This window comes from Esox lucius, chromosome 16 (genome assembly GCF_011004845.1).
Source record: "Esox lucius isolate fEsoLuc1 chromosome 16, fEsoLuc1.pri, whole genome shotgun sequence".
NCBI classification, from domain to species: Eukaryota; Metazoa; Chordata; class Actinopteri; order Esociformes; family Esocidae; genus Esox; species Esox lucius.
Window position 1 is genome coordinate 14055999 of NC_047584.1, and position 19630 is coordinate 14075628.

The 19630-nt window shown below is 42.3% G+C and overlaps 1 protein-coding gene across 2 annotated transcripts in view; it reads right to left on the minus strand.

Moving 5' to 3' along the window:
- The window catches only part of lypd6 (LY6/PLAUR domain containing 6), a 37593-nt gene extending 18863 nt beyond the window's left edge, over nucleotides 1-18730 (minus strand). For both annotated transcript variants that reach the window (XR_002197951.3, XM_010879935.3), the window contains exon 1: nucleotides 18560-18730. The gene's annotated coding sequence lies outside the window, so the exon portion shown is untranslated. The remainder of the gene's footprint in view (nucleotides 1-18559) is intronic.
- Between the last annotated feature and the right edge of the window lie 900 nt (nucleotides 18731-19630).

Below are 19630 nucleotides of genomic sequence, written 5' to 3' on the forward strand. Positions count from 1 at the left end.
CCCTTCTTGCTGACAGCCAATCAGGTCTAAAATACAAAATTACGTTGTAGTGGGGCTACCGGCTGACAGCCCCACTTGGCATCAAATTTGTGTGATCTACATTGATCACACTAACATTCTGCGCATGCGTATACATATTTTCACACGTACAATGTACATTGCATTGTGAGAGAGGGCTAGCCCCACATTCACACTTAGCCTATGGCCTACTACTGCAAACTCAAATCGGCAGAACGCAGTCTGAAGCAGCAAGGCAGGGACCAATGAACCAATGAACCAATGAATAAAATCCTAACTCAAATTATATGCAATTTAGGAAGATGCTATATTCATAGATAAATTATAGGAAGTAATCTTTGAGAAATAAAAATAATGTTGTTGCAGTTCTTTCTGTTGACAACAGGTAGGGCTGTGCCCCATCTGCCCTTAATGACCAGTCGCCCCTGTGTAGATGGCTAGCTAATAGCTATACAGTAATGAAAACAATGACTCCAATCACTCCATGGCTGGTTCCACTACGCTATGTGAACTACAAAATGTAAATCGATACCAAGAGGAATGTGTTCATTGTCGGTGGAGTTTGTCCATTGTAATATAACCATAAACAGTTTTACTTTAGGTTTATTATAATGTGGCAAAGTTTTAGTCTAGCTATACAGTGCCTACAATGAAAACAAACGATCACAAACGATTTGTTTCTTAATAAAACAATGACAGTTGGACAGCAAACCACTACGCTATGAACTATGCTATGTAAAATCAAAAGCAATATGTTCCTTGTCGGTGCAGTTCATCGATCACAATATAACCGTGAACAGTTTTATTTAAGGCTTATAATAACGTAGCTACTGAAACTTGTAGACAGTGAAGTTTCAGTCTATCCTGAACGAATACTAATGCCTAATTTGTTTTCAACCATAGCACTTAATACTTGGATGTGGCTAATACACAAGCTTACATTTTTAAACAGTTTCCATCTGAGAACTATTTCACTGATGATTGGTTGACGAGATAGAGGTCTCAGAAACGTATGTAGCAAATATGATACAATCGGTGTTACAGGCTTTTCTAAAACATTTAATTCTATAACAAATTCATTTTGGTAGCGCCCTATGACAGATGTTTAATATAAATGTACAATATATACACGTATGAGTCATAATTCTCCAGGCAAATGCGGTTTATATAGGCGTGGTTTTACTTGGGTTTGTATATATCCAAAGCAATAAAATTATTGGTGCGGTTTATACATGGTACCGGGGAATTACGGTAAATGAGTAGTCATGTTTACTCATATTTGCCACTCCAATAGGCTATGTCAATGAACAGAGACTAAATGTAGAAGTTTTATCCACTATTTGTTGGCATTCGCAGTTATAGTTTACAGAAAAAGTGTTTCCAGTTGGGAGACCTAAATAATACTTGGGTGTCTTCTAGCTCTAGCTTGCCATGTTGCTCCTTTGCATTTAGTTAACTGCTAATTCATTCATAAGAAAACTGCTGTACCAGTTTAAATAAGCACCTTGAGCGGAGCAGCTACGAGACGAAACAACTTTCTTTCTAACCGGAACAGAGTTGAACGGTTTGAAAGACAACTAGCTATAACATGATTAAAGTATTATTCGCGTCGCAGTGCGTACGGAACGGGGCACCGTGGACCCTGTACCGAATGGTTCTGAATACACGTACCGTTTCACCCCTCATACACATTATGATGTCATGACATTATTAGTACCGTAAAATGGAATCCAGGAAAACCAACACCCATTCATTTATTGCGTGTGAAAAAAACTTTTGAAAAACTAAACGCTAACACAAAAAATAACATATGCCCAGTAGCAGTGCAGAGTCACGGCCCCTTGTAACACTCTAGCTCCTGACCCCTGGACAATGCCCCGTGGCACTCTGCAGCCTACATGGACTGCATTGAGTTTCCTCCCAGAGATTGTTATCATGGTTAAAGGTCCACCGTGTATTCAGGAAGAGACCAAAGAGAGAGGTGTGCATATCAGCTAGCAGCAACCCTGACCCATTTCCTGTTTCCTTTTCCATGAGCTACTGTTGTTGGTACAGAAAGTGAGACAAATGAAACAGACAGGTACTTGAAGAGAAGAATTAATCTGTAATACTAGCATAACTTTAATATAGAACAAATACACTGTATAAACGGGTCAGCAAGAAATTATCAACATCTTTTGCAAAAAAATACTGGCATTCCAGAATTCACCAGTTGGTACAGTTCATTAATTAGCTCATTCCATTCTTCTACCAGATGCAACAACTTAATTTCTTAGAGTGCTGAAACCAGCCACAGCAACTACAGACAAGACCACTGGGCTCATGAAGCAGTTCAGATGAGCGTTTCTGATAGTTATCAGGATAAACTTGGCCTTAAACCTCTACAACTCTGGAAAATCTAAAATAATCGGCTAGCTGTTATGTAAATGTTATGCTAAAATACACAGACAGGATTGAACTGACATGGACCTGGGTTTGGTTTCATTATCTTTGTCCTAAAAGAAGCCTAAAGGTGTCTTCTTCACCTCGATCTTCATGTGGGTAGTATAATATGACATATAAAATGCTAAGCCATATGCAGGAGGGTGAACCTCAAATCTTGTAAGGAGGTTCCTCAGTTAAAGAAAAAATCCAGAACATTGGGGCAAAAAAGCAAATGGACACTACAATGACTGAAGTGGAAACAATCCAAAAGGACAGAGTGGGACTACATCTCCAAAATGGTTGTCTACAGATATTAACTGCTAAATTGAATTCAAAATTCAGATTTTACTATACATTCAGAGACAGATTTACCACTAACAAAAAGATTGCAACTAATTACTGGTGTCAGTGTTTACAGTTGCCATGGTTGTTAAAAATATACCCAACATTTTCTACTATGTGGTGTCTTTCTTCGTCTGTTTTAGGATAAGCACCAGGAATTCCTTTAAAGCCACAGCTTTCCTCTTTGATCCTTTCCTTAGGCCCTAATAACATGCTGTCTGCGATAAGCATCCATCCTTGGTCAGACAGAGTGCATACATTTTTTAAATTAAAAATGCTATTTTTCCCTCCCCATCAAGACATAATAATTAATGGGTGGTTCAGAAGGGCTAGTTTTCGGTGCACGTCAACCTTTCAGTCAGGAAATGCTTGGAGCAGAACTTCAATCACCACAGCCTCTCTAAACCTCTGCCAGGTCGTCTACCATAAGCTACACCTGTCATCAAATCCTGTATGCCCGCTGGTGCGAACGACAAGTGGAAGCTGCGGTCGCTTGTTGATGTATGTTACGAGGAATCTTTTATTCTGTTTACCAGGTCTGATGGGATGGCATGGTAGACTGGATGGCAGTTGGCACAGCTAGAGGAAGGAGATGTGGATCCCAGAGAGAAAACATTATCTAACACCATGTGACGCTCTCATTCCTCGGTGTTGGCCTTCACTTGCTTTCTACTTGTTCCACAAGATGGCCTACATGACAAGTCAAAGGGAACTCCAGCCTTCAAAGCGTGAGAGTGGTTGCATTTCCCAACCTTATGCTGGTTTAGCTATGCAACAAAACAATTCAGGTCAGAGGGGGCATCCCACCACATACTCAGGATTGTTGTTTTACATGCAAATGAACAGGAAATTGTGTCTAGGAGAGTTTAATTATTCAGACATGTTTCTGTGTGCGTGATGTGAGAGGTCTCTGTGCCCCAATGCCTCAGGTGAGTAACTTCAAGTGGTTGTGGATATTGGAGGGAGAAAATTGATATTAACAACCCCGCTCAATCATGTACATGGCAATGCTTCTACTGAAAATGGGAGGAAGGATAATAAACCCTAGTCAAACACAGCACTGTAAAACCACATGGGACTCTCACTAAATGAAACCGGTTCTTACAACTAACATGTGTATCCACTTTTACCAACTTCTATAACCTTAGTCAAATGTATTTTCCAGCTGCTACTTAAGGGTGTACACTATATGCTTAACAAAATGCCAACATGGGAGTGGGAGGTCAAACTACAAGAGAGTCTTCACATGGTTGTCTGGGAGGACTCAATCCCACGCAGCACACTGTCTCATGAAATTATGATGTGATTGAACTGTGAACTGTTGAAATCAAATGTGTGGAGGTGCTGCGCTTCAAAAGGGTAATGGGAAAATTTGCAGTAAGTTCACGTATAAACTGAGTTGAGAGTAATTTCCAAAAAATGTAACTCATGAAAAATATTTGCGGAACCACTGTCCCCAGATGACCACTGCTTCAGCCACCTCCGTTTTGGTCCTCTAAAGATGATAACATTGTTTTACCTACAGTAGGATTCCAATGGGATTCAAGCAGACCACAAAAATCCCTGTGCCAAAGATGTCAAGGCAGGACGCCAAGCACTATCCCTTAGCAGTACTCAAATCTGTAGTCATGAAATGCTTTGAAACATTGTTAAAGGCTCCCATCAGCACCATCATCCCAAACACATTGGACCCAATTGAATTGTGATCCTGACACAAATAATCCGCAAATAATTAAATCTCTATTGCACACCTTCCTCACCCACCTAGACTATAGGAATACCTACACTCAGTGGCCAGTTTGTTAGGTACAGCCCTCTAGCACCCTGTCAGGACATTTTGCCAACAGAAAAGCCGGAATTCTTTTAGCATGGATTCTACAAGGAGTGGAAAACCTCCCTCGGGTGTGTTTGTCCATGCTGACGTGAAAGAATCAGCTCCACACTGGGCGGTTATACGATCATGCTGCAAATGGATTTTGGTTCCATCTTATTCTAAAGATGCTCTATTGGGTTAAAGTCTGTGGACCCTACAAGCCACTAAAGCAAACTAATCCAGGACCAGGCAATGTTTTTCCAGTCCTCAACTGTCCAGGATTGTCGATTGCTTGCCCTCTGAAGACATGTTTTTAGTTGATAGGAATGAAACCCAGTATAGTCTTTACCGCAACATTCTCTGGATACTGCCCACTCTAAAAGTTGCTTAGTTCACTTGTTTGGCCTATTCTAATGCTCAATAAAACAGTAACAGAATGCTGCAATGCTTGTCCATCTGCTTTATAAAGCATGTGACCCACAGTCTGTAGGAGCTAACCATTACGTTAATGAGGTGGTATACCTAATAAACTGGCCTCTGAGTCTGTGCTGGTGGGTAGACGACAACCATCAGTCATGTTGACGCTCAGGGCTGTGTGATTAGTCCCCTACTATACTTACAATCATCCACATCGTCAGGGCTGAAGTGGTTCCTTGCATACACAGTACTGAGAAATGAACATGGGCCACACAGACAAATGCAATGGTAAAGAGACCATGTCAATGCCCCTCGCCTCAGACCCTCAAAAGGTTCTAGAGCTGTAGGCCCACTGGCAGTATGTTGACACGCTGTATCACCAATAGCTACTGCACTGCCCTAGAACTCAAAGACTTTCAGAAGGTGGTACGCAAGCTCTCTGCCATCCAGGACGTCGCAATCTTTTTAAACTTAAAAAAAGCACTATTAAGTGTTTTCTTTGCACATTATCAATATTATTTCCTTCTAGAAGGCCAGCATCCCCAAAAGCAGGTTCAAGTGGCAAGGAAACATCCAATGATCACAGTCCAAGAATCCAAGAATATCCAGGAATTGCAGAAGTTGGTTACATCTTGAGGTCCTCAAGTCTCCAAAACTACAAATAGACACCACCTCAATGCCAACAAGTTATCTGGAAGGAAACACCAGGTGGGTTTGTTGTAAAAAATAAAAGCAAATACCCAGTTAGTGTATCTGTGAGGTTGTTTTACGTAGAAAGTCTGGTTCTGAAGTCCTTCCAGCTTAATGTATAAACCTGCCACTTCGAAAGGTACCTCTACCTTTACCTACACTTGCACTGATTCCCAGGAGAGTGCCATGGTAGTTCCCAGGTAAACACCATTGTGAGATTATAATGCTGTGTTGTGGCGTACAGCGTACCTCTGGCACATTTCTTTCACAACAATTGTTGTAGTTTAAGTAGACTTAAGGGCCATCAAGTACCAGGCGATTCTAGGTCAAAAGATGTCTGCCCCTGCCAGGAGGCAGAAACAGGGTCTTTGTGGGATCTTCCAGCAGTACAATGATCCAATGAATACCTCCACTAGGAGTGGGTTCGCGGTCAATAAAATCAAGCTTTTGCAATGGCCTGTAGGCTGAGCTAATTAGGGGAGTCCATAAGCGAGGACCAACGACTCTGAAGGATCCAGAGAATTTCTGTAGAGGACTGATCTCAAGAGCAGTAGTTTTGGCAAAGGGAGGGTGCACAAAGCATTACAGATGCTTCTCACACACATTTTTACAGTTATCACACGCTGCTTGTTTCTCCTGTTGCATAGTCACCTTACTGCTACCATATAGATCCCTGCACAGACTTTAGACATGTTCTCCTTGTAACTCTATTCTTTGTGTAAGTTGTTTATTTATTCCTATTCATTCTCTCCTTTTTTACTGTGCATTGCTGGAAAGTGTCCTTTACTCAGATTATGTGGCAATTCTTTTAACAAATGCACTATCAACTTTCACAAATTGTTTCTTTTGTTGTCATGGTTTCGATTCAGGAGCAGGATACATTTTTTTAAATAATGTCTAACGTAATCCAGGAAAGGCAGCAGGTACACAAATGAGTCACTTCAGACTCTGGGAAGTAATGAGGAAAAATGACAACGTGACAAAGTTTCTTGTGAGACAGCTCTGAACGTGTTGTGTTTCAACCTAACATTCTGGCTACTTGTTGAGTACTGTCTATTTGTGTGACAAAATGTATTAACAACATTTAACAGAAAGGAGTAACCTGATAAAGTAGAACATTTGATTTCTAAAAAAGGTTCAGTGAAATTACTTGGAATGTATTCTAGGGCATTGACATACTATGCAGATTGACATAAGAAAAGAACAGGGCACTGCATTGCAGTGCTGAGTTCATTCACCATAGTGCCACTTTGTGTCTGGGTGTCTCATGTGGAGCTGAATATTGGCAAGCATCTCCCAACACATGCTAACTGAAGTTGTTAGTTGAGTGAGCATGTTGTCAGTGCTAATATGGCTAACATTCCATATTGATGAGCAGGGTGAAATACGTACAATGGTTTAGTACAACATTTTTAGGAGCACGCATTCCGCTATCAACACTCATATCTAAAGGTTAATATTACTCTTCATATAAGCATCTAATCCCAAACCCAGAAGTTTGTGTTCACAGCCCGAGCCTCGTTGTGGGTGAAAGCACCAAGAGCCCCTCTCTAAAGCGCTGCCAGCAGAGTAAAGCTATCTGTGGCGTGCAACACAATCTTTTGGGCTGAGCAATGACCTGTGAATAGTGGTTCCTCCCTTCTGAGAGAGAGAAATGCAAATCACCAGAAGTCTTGTGACTCTGAGAACTGGTCTGACGAGCTTCAGGAGGGAGGGAGGGAGAGTGAGGAAGTTACTGCCATCTCGTCTTCCTGTGCTGTGGGCCTTTTAAAGTTGTATAAAGTTCAGCCACGCTGTACCTAGGCAGCAGAAATTAATCAAATATTATAAGCAATAAGACATCTGGGGTTTGTGGTGAATGGCCAATAGGGTCTCTTGTAGGTCATTTGTTAGAGCATGGGGCTTGCAAATACATAGACGTGATTCCCACAGGAGGCCAGATTGAAAATGTGTGCACTCACTTCTGTAAGTTGTGACTGCTAGAATACTTAATTGCAACATATAAGGGCTTTTCTTATGCACAGCTCAGAGCAGAGCAACCCGATATAGGCCTAAGCCGAGGTATATTAGCCATCGAGTCATGTGGAAAAAGTTATTACACCCAATGGAAAGTTGGCTTTTTATAATGTTTGGACACGTTGATATCCGAGCGAAATAACCACATTCAGTGATATAGATAACCCAATTTAACAAATCACACAAAATGTAACTGAAATTATTTATTACAATTAAAATAAATGCAATAGAACATTCCTACCTTTACTGTTGAATAAAAAAAGGTTAAACCTTTTTAATAATCTGGTGTACCAATACAGATGCATATTATTAGTAAGTAATTAGAGAATAACTTGGGAGGTTCCAGCCTTCCATACAAAACGGACTCCTGGTCTGGTTTGGTCTTAACCATATGGGTGTGTGGTAATGCATCAGACCATGATCAAAAACCAATCTGAGCCCCAAATAGAAAGATTGATGCCCATGAGTCTGAGAGGAGTTACAAAGTCATTTCCAAGCAATTCAAAAACCTCATGGTTTGGGGTCAATGGTTTGGGGATGCTTTCTTTACTGCACCACAGACTTCTGGAGCCAAGTTTGAGGCCAAAAAGCTAAAGCTGAACGAATCATGGATCTTGCCACAGAACAATGACCGAAGAAGGCTACAACCGAATGTCTTAAGGAAGTGGTGCTGGGTTATGGAATGGCAGAATCAATGCCCAGATCCTATCAAAATGCAGTGTGTAAAACTGGGCAATACATCCAAGAAAGCCCTCGAACATGACAGTTGAATTAGTACTGTAATGGAGAGTGGGCACAGCCCAGCAATGTAGCAAACACTCCTGTCTCCTCTACCTCAACACAGCCCAGCGATGCCGCATCAAGTGCTCCTGTCCCCTCTACCTCAACACAGCCCAGCGATGGAGCATGAGGCATCTATAAAAAGGCTTCACCAATAGACCCTACAGACTGGCCATCTGTTTTAACTGATAAGGTAAGTTCTCAGAGGAATGTTTCTGAAACAAAAAGACGGGGAAGGTATCAATTAGCATGACCATTTCGATAGTCTTAGTCAATGGAAAAAAAATTAAAATTAAATTAAAAAAACAATTCGAAAGAAGCTGCAAGACAAGGCAAGTAGGCTGTTGAATAAGGTTTCTGTAATATAGTGTTTCAATTCATTCATTCATTTTCTTCTGCTTATCCGTGGCCGGGTCGCGGGGGCAGCAGTCTAAGCAGAGATGCCCAGGGAAGGCGTTCAGGAGGCATCAGGAACAGATGCCCAAGCCACCTCAGCTGACCCCTCTCGATGTGGAGGAGCAGCGGCTCTACTCTGAGCTCCTCCCGGGTGACCGAGCTTGTCACCTTAAGGGATCGCCCAGCCATCCTGCGGAGAAAGCTCATTTCGGCCGCCTGTATCCGGGATCTTGTCCTTTCGGTCATGACCCAAAGCTCATGACCATAGGTGAGAGTAGGAACGTAGATTGACCGGTAAATCGAGAGCTTCGCCTTGCGGCTCAGCTCTTTTTTCACCACGACAGACCGATACATCGACCGCATTAATGCAGAAGCTGCACCGATCCGTCTGTCAATCTCCCGTTCCATCCTTCCCTCACTCGTGAACAAGACCCCTAGATACTTAAACTCTTCCACTTGAGGCAAGAACTCTCCACCAACCTGAAGTGGGCAACCCACCCTTTTCCGACTGAGGACCATGGCCTCGGATTTGGAGGTACTGATTTTCATCCTAACCGCTTCACACTCGGCTGCAAACAATTTTTTCAAACCGCAGTTTTTCAATTCAATACTCTTATTTATTTATAATTAGTCTTATGTCACTTGTTTCTCTAATGCGTTTTTTTTTTTTGTTTCTAAAAGAAAATCTCAAAGACAAGCTATGCAGTTTCTGTGGGAGTGTATGAACACAATGACGGAACTGGCTGTGATGCAATGGGCACCAGCTAAATTCTTGCCTAGGGCACCAAAATGGTCGGGCCAGCCCTGTAAGAGACCGATAGACAGTCATAGAAAAAGGCAACATTAAGTTATTTCAACTAAATGGTGCAAAAATAGCTATTGATACTGTGTATATTTATTTTTGCACTATAAAAATGCTATTCTGTAGATGTTTTATGAATATATGACTCCAATGTAGAATCCTTCAGTGTCATTTGTTAAATTATGTTACCTTTATCTGTCAAGTGTTGAAGTGAAGATTACAAATCCAGATGTCCAAAACTGTAAGAAATATGATCAGCATGAAATGGCATTAAAGCAACTTAGGGGTTTGTGGTATATGACCAATATATTATGACTAATGTCTGTATACCGGCACGCTGTGCTGTACCGTGCCAAAGAGCCTCTGCCTGTGCTAACTGACTAATTATAAAAGATACAGTAAAAATTATCGTACCATGCAGGAGATATTTGCCTGCACTGCTAGAAACAAAAAAGATCAAATGTATACAATATCTTTTGTCCCTTAATAAATCCAATGATGCCATTCTCTAGGGACAATTCAGAGTAACAAAGGAAAGCTGATTAAAGAAAGGGGAACGCCCCCAAGCCTGCCATTGATCCATAAGAGCCAGAACATAAGACAATGCTTTTCAAACACAACCCTTCACTGGTCGTATGCCATGGCTGCAGCCAATGATGCCTTTGGCGCTATGGTTACCTACTCCCCAACGGCCAGAGTTTCTTTGCCTTCCATTCCCTACATACAGCACTACTTTTGACCAAGGCGTATATTAGGCTCTGGACTAATGTAGTGCACAATGTAAGGGATAGGGTGTAGTTTGGACTACACATCATGCCAGGAAGTCAAAGTCAGGTCAGCTCAGAATCACTGGCTGGCTAATTGAAATCCTACATGCAACCAGCACCACCCTAATCCAGACATTTTCTTTTGAAGCGCTCCAAGTCAGCTGTATAATTTTTTAATCCCCCATCTCGACCACTTGGCGCATTCGAAGATCCAGGGATTAGCCTTGTAGCTGGTGCTTGTTGAGGGAACAGGCAGGCCAGCTAGAGCCAGTCCACTGTTCAATCACAAGCAGTGGAATGCTGCCTGTGAGGAAGAACTTTTTTCCTCATACTTTGCCTTGGTCATGACAGTACATTGCTAGTGAGTAGTTATGTTTGTTGTACTGTAGTACTCCACTCTGGAGCAGGAAATATTTGAATATTGTCCAGGAGGTAGTCTTTCCATAGTCCTATTTTAGAAAATCAGGGAACGTGCAAAGCGATTAAAGCTTTATTTACTTTGAACTTTATCCCATTAAAATACGATCAGTATGCATTAAAGGATTTAGGCCTACCTAAATCACATTAAGTCAAACCCTGTCCTGATATCACACAGCAAACACCCAGAAAGCAATTGTCTTAATTACAGGGTAATTTAAGATTTTCTAAATAATTCCCTTCATCCCAACATTCTGTGGTTTCAACTCAGCTACAGTAGTGTTTTTCAAACCAAGTATGTGAAAGACTAGATTTCTTCAGGGCGAAACATGAGTTTTTGTCAGGCGCTCTTTCATAATTGACAGGTATTAAACATAGCCAGGATTAAATAAAGGTCAAATTAATATGATCTGAACATCAAAAGACAAAGCAGAAGTCCAAATAATGACAGTTCTGGTATATGGTGACCGTACAATGTAGGTTGACTACCAGGTGAATGGCGTCTCCCTGGGAGGCCAATGCTCTCCATCTGCTGTAAACACTGGACCACCCGACTGTCACACACCACTCACCTTTCCTCCCCCTTTAACGCTGTCTGTCTTTCTATAACGCCCAGCTTTCCTCCCCCTTTTACGCTGTCTGTCTTTCTATAACGCCCAGCTTTCCTCCCCCTTTTACGCTGTCTGTCTTTCTATAACGCCCAGCTTTCCTCCCCCTTTTACGCTGTCTGTCTTTCTATAACGCCCAGCTTTCCTCCCCCGTTTAAGCTGTCTGTCTTTCTATAACACCCAGCTTTCCTCCCTCTTTTACGCTGTCTTTCTATAACTCCCATCTTTCCTACCACAGGACCATAAACTTTATGTATTGTCTTGCCCATCCAGCCGACTGTCAGTGAAAACAGCATCTATGTTTGCACCCTGGAGTGATGTGATGTACAAGCACTCCTGTTCTACACAAAATGCTTCAGTAGGGGGCTTAGAATGAACGCAGGGGGCTTAAGAACCCCCACCACCCCCCTTTGGGAAATACCAGCAGCTCTCCCACATTGTTTGGCTGGACTATGAGGGGCTAAAGCTGCTAAAGAAGAAACAGAGGGTGCAGTACACCAAATCCCCTTTGAAGGGGGGCTGAGACGTGTGAACTTTCTGATGGGGGACCGAGTCCGAGAGGAGGGGAGACTGTGACTGGACTACGATGGGGATCAAAGGGGATAATGTACTCTTTGACAGCTGCAGAGGGGGCTTCAGGGGTGGATCAAATCCCAGGGGACAGCAGGGCAACATGAACCTGTGGGTCCTGCTGAAAAGTAAAATGGGATGTTTTCACTCTCTGTTGTTTTAAGAGAGGTACAAGTGAAAAGACAAGCTTTGCGCACCATGTGGAATTATGAAACCGCAGGGGATTACAGGTTTATTTGGGTGCCTCCTCTTTGGTGTTCCCTGGTGGATTGGTACAGGAACAGTACAACTTCTCAGTCTCAGCAAGTTAAACGAAGTGGATGGGCTCTCATTCTGTTTGAGAGGGAGGGAACATTTGATGAAGGCTGTGCCTGCAGTGATGACAGGCTCATATAAACCAACAGTCAGCTGTCTATCAAACACATGAAGGTTGAACAATTTCAACCAGAACTCAACAAGTATCCGGTTCTTTGATTTACTCCTAGGCACCTTTGGAAGTGACCCGCTCCTCAGTAACATGAGAACTTCCATCTGATCTTACATATCTGCTTGCCTTGTAAGGAACTGAGCCCTCAGCGCACTTGCTTCCCTCAGGAAATATGAAAGGTTTAGGAAAATATTTTTGTCCTTTCTTCCCAACACCAAAATCTGTCAAAATCACACAATTAGACATGGTGCATAAAGCTCTAAACACTAGGCTCTGAAGGCCAGACTTCAAAGTAAAAAAAAACTGGAGGCACCTTTTTGAAAAGAATGACAATGTAACGTGAGGAAAACTGGACTAATCAATTCACAATCCGAAAAATGTGTCTTAAATAGTCAATTTAAAATAGGCTTAAGAATATAAGCAGATTGTAAAACGGATAAATTGTTATTTATTTGCATTTCATGGCTTAGTTGTTCTTTTGCATTCCAGACCTTTGCATTCCTAAACATCATCCCCAAAAAACATGATTTTACAACATTAACTACAAAGAAAGAATTATGCATCAAAGACTACCATACTGACAGACTAAAAATACTGAACTACAAAGGAAGATCACCAAACGACATCTCAAGAGACAAGGGTGGTTGTATCTCTGGTTGGAGAACTGCGCCCCATTACGCTCTAATCAATTCAAAGTGTTGAACAGGGTGACGATCTTGCATGCATACTAAAATAAAGGCTAACCAACCATGGCATTAACACATCTGAGGGAATATATAGTATGTGGCACAATGTGTGTGAATCTTATGATTCTTCTGCTTTTCTCAGGAACATCAGACTTATTTTGTATGTTATATTGAGTCACAGGTTTCAGTGGGGGGAAAACAGTAATGGTAGTTCAAAAGGTTTCCAAAATTAAAAATCTTGCCCATTAATTTCTCTTTGCTTTGATCCACATTTTCAGTCCTTGAAATCTCAGCCATGTGTGCTTCATTGCAATGCTAATTACGATTTTTAATTTCCACTCTGTGCTGATAAAATACACTGCATGATAACCCCCTAGAAATCAAAAGACATTTCTAATCAGCTGAATATTTAAGATGTGCTGCTCATAGTTCTAGGGGAATATGATAATCAAGCACTTAACCCCAATAAATAAAATCAAAAGCCCCAGCAGGTTCACCACAGGATGCAAGCTTCTTTCTAGGCACAACGTGTCATGAGGGATGCTGGAGGGGCGTTGAATCAAATAAACCTGTTCAGTAAACCCTTAGGAAACATTAACCAGGGTTCTAAATAGCACTTAAAAATAAAATGCCATGTATGTCGACAAACATACCACCTGACTGGTTGAGTAAGGAAACCTAATGGGATTATTATATATTTTAACCCAGGTCTAAACATTATTATTTTAAAACTACAGATCAAATGACACTCATCACACGGACCCAAGACATGAGCACACCGCGGACCCTCGTCCCTGTGATTCTACGACAGGGTAGACGGGGGGGGGGCAGTGACTGAACCCAAAGATATGGTAGTAGAAGTGATCCTTGCATTTAAGCTTCCGCAAACTTTGCTGAATAATTCAGCGAGCGCGGTAGCATGACGGGACCGCATAACCCACAGTTTCAAGGATACAGCAGTGCTTAAAAGTAACACTACACTATCTAGACATTTATGGTTATTCTGCCTACGACTGATGCCCTGGAGGAAAACTAACTCGGCCTCCCCTGGCAACGGAGCAAGCCATCTCATCTCTGACCCTGATCCTGTCGACAGCCTCTCCTCAGTGACGATGTGACTGGAGCACACCCAGCCTCTGATGTAATGGAGAGAGAAAGCCTCCAGGACCTTCTTCCTCTCTCTGCCCACAGGCTGTCTTAAGGGTTAATTAAAAAGAATGGTTTGAACTGGTTTAAACATCACTATCATGGCTCGCAACCCAGAACCCGCCCACCGCTGACCTCCGCTATACTGTGACCCAGTCAAACATAATGACAGTGACAAGTGCGCACCAATGATTTGTGATGACTCTGCGAGGCCATATTAGGATTTCCTGAGTCTCCCTATAAACGTTTCCATTAAATGCCTTTAACTGCCCAGACCCAAAGAAAGCGATGGAAAAGGACAGAAAAAAGTATATATTACCTGGAAATGGCTTATGTTCCAGTGGTCTTAGACTCTGTCTCCAGTGCCATGTACTGCTGGGGCATTAGTTAGCAAAAGCTCTTTCTTCAAACTTTCTCAAGCAGTACTGTCAAAGAAAGCATAAATATGCCCTGAAAATGTATTTAAAATAAAATGAGAACATGGTTAGAATGCATTGCATCTGTCAAGTACCACAAGAATTGAGACCAAGATCTAGCTGCCTCTGCCAGGGAACTAGAATTGGCTCTGCTGACCATAGAATCAAGCTTTTGCAATAGCTATTGCAGTCCCCTGACCGAAAGCCTGTTGAAAACCTGTGGGATGAGCTGAGGAGAGTCCACAAACCAGAACCAAGGAATCTTAGGGATCTTTTCCCACCTCATCAGAAGAAAAAAAAGACACTGTTACGTGCTGTTATCATGGCAAGGGGAGGTTTCACAAAGTACTAAATACAGAGGGTGCCAATAATTGCAACATGTTTGAGAAAAACAGTCTTGTTCAATAAATAATTTCTCATTAAAACATTTGACCTAATTTAAAAGTTACTTCTCACATGTTAACTGTAAGAGCAAGCAGTGCATATACACCAATCAGCCATAACATTGATCACTGACAGGTGAAGTGAATATCACTGATAATCTCGTTATCCTGGCACCTGTCAGTGGGTGGGATATATTAGGCAGCAAGTGAACATTCTGTCCCCAAAGTTGATGTGTTAGAAGCAGGAAAAATGGTCTGATGAATCACGTTTCCTCTTACATCACGTGGATGGCCGAGTGCGTGTGCATCGCTTACCTGGAGAACACATGGCACCAAGATGCACTATGGGAAGAAGGCAAGCTGGCGGAGGCAGTGCAATGTTCTGCTGGGAAACCTTGGGTCCTGCCATCCATGTGGATGTTACTTTGACACGTACCACCTACCTAAGCACTGTTGCAGACCATGTGCAGCCTTTCATGGCAAACAATGTGGATATAAATCCAAGGGAAATGTGAACAAAGCAATCTTTTTAAAGTCAATGATACAAGCCATAACTGTAATTACAAATATTCATAAAATGTGATAATACACATATCATTTGAATTTCTCTCACAAAAAGCTTCCTCTATGTGCTGTTGATCAACTACCAGACATGCTCTGGTCTGTAAGGGAGCACCAATTAACCACTGAGAAATCGCAAACACACGACCCTATCGAGACCAACGCTCAGTTGAAAGCACTGGCTTCAGGTGTTTGAATGTGAAAAAGGGACAGCCCAAGGAGCGAAGGGCACATTAGGCAAACCATCCATCATCCTGGTGGGGAGCTCTCCAAGGACATGATTGTGGGACGGCTCCTAATGGCAGCCCATTAGCTACCACCCACATCCACCATACCTCCGTTCTCCTGGTAGCCACCCCCGTCTCCCCATGCTCTGTCAGCAGCATAATGACCCACATACCAAAATCCTCCGTCTCCACTTCCTTGTCATTACCCACGTCTCAAAAGACACCCCTCGACATCCCTCCACCATCCCCGTTCCCATCCCGTCACTAACAACCCCCGGGAGGCGCCACACCTGTCTTCTGCCCGTTCACAGTTCCACATCAGCGGTACCGGTGGGGGTCGCCCGGGGTCGTTAATGAAATAGCAGCAGTCACAGACGTGACCGGGAAGCACTTTCCATCGCAACACCACATAATGGAATGTGTCCAAGCTAATTAGGAGGGGTACAATGTCCCCTCGCCTCATATAGGAGCACTCCATTCCTCAACCCTGTCAGGGAATAACTGACTAATCCATTACAAAACAGGCTGTGTCATGCTGGAGGTCTAGCCATCAATTATATAAGAATAATGAAATGTTGATGTACAATTCCCCCCCCCCCCATGGTGCATACATTAAGTTGCGGGGAAGGTTATAGTAAAAATGCAGGAAACGTACACGTGTCTGAATTAACAAACGGACTGTTATGGTAGTTATGTGCAGGATTCATGTTTTAACCCTGGCTATAAATGTATCTTCATTCATATACACACACATTCACACTCCTCTGATACTACATCTGAAAAGCATTTCAGAAGTCTCCACACGTTTACGTTTCTCTGTCTGAAATAAGAAATATTCCTCTCACTCCTTTGAGCACAGCGAGGTGGACAGCCCATATACACCCCACCCCGAAATGGGGCCCAGGGGACCCAATGTGTGTTCCAGCCACGCGTGGGCATCAGGCATTAGCGTAGCGCTACAGATCACAGCCAAGCCACGGTAACACTCAGAGACTGTCCCAAATGGCCCCTGCATCCCCTATAGTACACTGCCAGAGCCTGGTCAAACATAGTGCACTATAAAGACAATTGGGGACACGCACAATTTCCTAGAGGCCTCAATCTTGTCATCTGAAACAAAGTCCTGGCCTATTGTTATGCTGATGGCCTCCAAACATATAGGCATGAACAACAGAGACCTAACACGCCACATAATATTCAATATGAATCAGACTACAGATGGGGCTTCACACCAAATCAAACCCAGTTATTGTCTTATTCAGAATATCAGTTGATACACTCTCCTATTTAAATCACGTAGCGCATTTGCATCAGTTCATAAGTAAGGTCATCAGTGATGATCTCATAGAAAATAAAGAGGGATTTCAACCAGTGGCTCAGCAAGAGGTGCTCCCCCCATTTTCCTTTTGATCACAGACAAACAGATGAAACCTCAAAAGACAGAGAGATGCTCGAAACACTGCAATGGCCAAAAGCATAAGGACAAGCTGGTCTATGAAACAGTAGGAGGGATCATCGGGTCACTAGCAGTCCATTTGTTTGCATTTGACAGGCACCCACAGATAGCGGACCTAGGTGCATGGATGGATAGCGTGGTGATTTAAGCACTTCAGACAGGACTACTAGCACAGCATGAGCCCATGGAGGCCAGGATACTAGCAGGTAGCAGAGCAGGAGACTGGGACAAGGTTTTAGCCCCCAGCAACCTTTGACTGGAGAATATGGGGCAACGAGAGAGACCACTCCCAAACAGATGCACTAAAACCCACATAGCAACAGCACCCCGCGTTGAACAAAGCCCCCTCCTTTCCACCACTGTTACACCCAACCCCTAACCAAAACCTCTGGCCTCCATAGATGCTCTGTCTTGGGTTTGGGAACATACTGAACATGGACAAGGTATGGGAGCCTCCAAGCATCAGCTTTCAACTTACATCCACAGTGGATCAGAACACTGTGATATGGAACAAATGCGAAAAATAGAGTTTGCAGAAAAGCCTGACAGGTTTGTGTTCTGTTCTAGGTAGAGATCATAGTTCCCAATCCTTGAATAATACAACCCCTTGATTTAGGAATGAAAAATGTGCAAACCGTTTCAATAAAAATATGATATTATTGTGTACATATAACAGTATCTGATCAGTAGCCTGTTAGCGCTTGGGTGGATATTTCAGAAAGTCTTCTTTTGTTCAGGGTATCATTTATTATTCTCAAACACACAGAAACAGATTTTGTAATACATTTCATATTAGAAATTGCGTGAATTTGTTACATCTCAGTTGTCTACCATTCTACCTGTAATTCGTAAGCATACCATTCTACAATCGTAAATGCATACAGGCTTAGATCATATTTGTTCCTTTTATTATGGTTATGGTCCTACCAAGAGGATGAAGGAAAAACTGAGTCAACAAGAGCATTAACGCAGAAACACACACACAAAAAAAAACTGCGCATTACATTAAGTATCAAATTACCTTTTCTTTTTCTGTTGACTGTAGTATTTTCATTATCAAACAGGCTAAAATGTATACATGTGTTCTTTGTGGTTTCGTTTGCATCATGTGCCATCACAAAGTCACTCGTTGTGTCGCTTATTATATTGATCCCATAGGCTACTCGCGGTTACAGAAAAACAAAACACTTTACTTACAAGCAATTCGTCCTCGGACTGTCAAACTTCGCCGCGGGTCACAGCTTTTGAATAGTCCTCGGCTCTAAAACAAACATAGCCTTCACTCCACCGTTGCCTGTGCAGATTATTGTCCGACGGGAGGTTGGTGTATTAGCTCTGTGACTCTTTGAACGTCTTGGAAATGGAATACATTAGTTGACGGGTGTTTAGGATGAATTGCAATGCCGGCCCTATCAGAGGTCGGGGAAGGCGTGTTCAATACCGAGTTGAACTGTCCCAATAGGCTGCGCACTTCGATTAGGTAGCCTACAAGAAACAGACTTTCCCGTAGGTGTTTAATTATCAATATAATAAAAAATCAACAGCTTATTGTAATTGATTTAATTACAGCAGTAGGTACATTCAGATATCCTAATACGTAAACTATGTTTTTGATCTTTTCCCCAGTTAGTAGTCAATTCCTAATCCACCCCATCCCTAATGCACCACATGTTTAGGCGAGTTAATCCAGTTCTATATTAGTAATAGAGAAAAACTTTGAGGATAACTCATTTTGCAGATCAACGCCCTCCACTGGTCATTTGGGTGTTGTAACACAAATTGTGTATGAGTCCAGATGTCCCCCAACATATATCGTCAAAAAACTTTTTGTCTTGGTTCGATTTTTGTGTCATGTACAATTGTGCAAAAACAGTCGTTTTAGGATTGGGGTTACTTTTATGTTTAGACTTCATGGGCTAGTGTCAGCCGTTACAGCTAGGTTAAGTGTAAGCATAAAGATTCGGTTACTGATGTTAAGGTTAGTGTGGGGGTTAGGATTAGGTCTAGAATATAAGTAACATGTATTTCTGTTTCCTGTCGCCAAAACAATAGAAAACCAATCGTGCTTACATGTAATATGGTAGGTATATTTAAGCCAGGGGCAGGTAACTTCAGTCCTAGAGGCACTGAGTCTGACTGCTAGTTAATTGCATTCACCTGGTTCTTATGTCTCAGTTGATCCCTGATTAGAGGGAGGATGAAAACCAGAAGGGTTTCAGAGTTGCGTACCCCTCTTTAAGGAATAAAGCACCCAGTGGGTTTTTGTAT